Source organism: Mastomys coucha, chromosome X (genome assembly GCF_008632895.1).
Source record: "Mastomys coucha isolate ucsf_1 chromosome X, UCSF_Mcou_1, whole genome shotgun sequence".
NCBI classification, from domain to species: domain Eukaryota; kingdom Metazoa; phylum Chordata; class Mammalia; order Rodentia; family Muridae; genus Mastomys; species Mastomys coucha.
This window is the reverse complement of record NC_045030.1, coordinates 135,187,120-135,189,488: the sequence shown is the minus strand read 5'-3', so window position 1 is coordinate 135,189,488 and position 2,369 is coordinate 135,187,120.

Here is a 2,369-nt window from a genome sequence, read left to right as displayed (position 1 = left end):
AAAACCAAAAAAACCCAAAAAACAAAAAACAAAAAACCGTAAATAACTGACTCCATCAATATTTCTTTTGTGCAACCAAGCATGCATACACTGAAGTGTGAATAATTGCATTCTCTATATTTGTAATTCTTTGTTCTTTAGAAACTTTATTTTATACATGAAGCAGATGTAACATGTAAGATTAAAATACAAAACAGCATAATAATTGCCAAATAAACAGAATGTAAGAAATAAAGCACTAACCACCCCCTTCTTACTCTTTCCTTAAAACCCAAATACCCTAACCTGGAAGGTTTTTGTTTGTTTGTTTGTTTGTTTTTGTTTTTCTAGAGCTTCTTTATGTGTATGGGTGTTTTGCATGCATGAGTGTCTGTGCACTATGTATGTGCATGGTGCCTACACAGTTCAGAACAGGATGTCAGATCCCCTAGAACTGGAGTTACAGACAGTTGTGAGCTACCATGTGAGTGAGTGCTGGGAATCGAACCCAGGTCCTCTGAAAGAGCAGCCAGCATCCTTACCCACTGAACCATCTCTTTAGCTTCTTGAATATTGTTTTTAATTTTACCATTACTTTAAGAAAAAGTTGTGTTGTATATAATGTCATCTCTGAATCTGTTTCTTTGTGCATTGATTTAAAAAAGAAAAGATTTTTGTATAAGTATGTGTGTCTAGGGAATGATTTTGAGGTTTAAGAAATGAACCTATCTTGTAACTTTCCTTATTCTCGGACTTGCTTTTCCATAAATTTATTACTAAGTTCCGGTCATGTTGTTTTGTGTGATGGCATTTCATTTCTGCTGCTGCATGATACTCTGCAATGTATTTATGCATTTTGTTGATGAACATGTGGGCTGCCATTGAATGATTGCTATTATGAAATATATTTCTAACCTTCCTTTTCATGTTTCCTGATGGACATCTGAAAGAGAACAGATCAAGACCTGGAACTGCTTGGTTATAGAGTATGCATAGATAAGATATTGCCAAGTAGTTTCTCAAAGGAGTTATACCCATTGGTAAGCAGGTCTTGAATATATAAAATTCTTAATACAAATCTTCATGATTTACTATTACCAGACATTTTATTTTTTGCCATAAACTCAAAATACTGCTGGTGATCTTAATTTGTAATACCTATAACCTTAATTTGTCTTTCCAAGATTGCTAATGAAAGTCACCATCATGTTCTGTATTGATTGTCAAAAATATATTCATGGTCTTTACTTATTTTTAACCTTGCTATTTAAAAATTGCCATTCTTAATATTTCTATACAGAACTTTCATTTTGTAGCTTGTCTTTCCATGTTCTTTACGATATCTTTGAAACATATAAATTCTCAATGTAAATCTATTGGTCATTATTTTATGGGTATTTATTGTTACTAGTAGTACTTTCAGTGTCTTGTTCAGGAAGTGCTTTATTACTTTGAAGTAAAAGGCATTCTATACATTTTTCCAAAACTTTTAAGTGTTTGCCTTTTCACATCTCCCACTTTAGTCTATCTGGATTTTTTTTTATACTGTACTATATAGTAAGTATCTGACCATTTTTGGCACATGAATACCCTCAGTAATCTGCTACAGCATCTCTATCATGTGTCATAGCTGCATATATGTGAGGATCTGTTTCTTTTCTTACAATTTGTTTCATTTATGAAGGTAAGCTATCCTTAAAAGTTCAATAGTGTTCGTTACAGCTTGATGGTAACCAATAGCGGTCTAATTGGACTTAATGTCTACTAAACAGGAGGAAACCTTGTCAAATATCTGGGGCTGCTGAGATTGTGGGTCTTAGAAGGGGAACTTATTTTTTTCTACTTTACTAAACCAGCATAATTCATAACTGCATTCTAACTACCCTTCTAAATATCCACGGTTAAGGTCCCACCTCTAATCAAAGAAACTTCTCTATGCAGCAGATGGGGACTGTTACAGAAAGCCACACTAGTCAAAATGCAGAGAACAATTTATCAGGGAGTTCCCAGCCCCAGTAGATACATCTACAGCACAACCCTCACACCTACAGCTTAGAAAACATGGAAGAGGGGAGAGAAAGACCTAAGAACAACAGGACCAGGAAGCCTACTGTGAGGGTGCTCCTCTTAGAAATAAAAGGAAAGCTACACCCATGATATTTTGAGAATATAGCTACATGATTAGAACCTGAACAATAATAATACCAGTGGGCATACTAATATGGAAGAGGAATATCTTACAGAGCTCTATCCCTAGACAAAGATCAATAGTCAACTCTCTACTTTGGAAACAAGGAGAATTGTCTTTCCTAGGAATGAGCCTCTTAGTTGTTTATGTAACACCAAATAGTCAACCTTGAAATCATACATATATATGTATATGTATACAT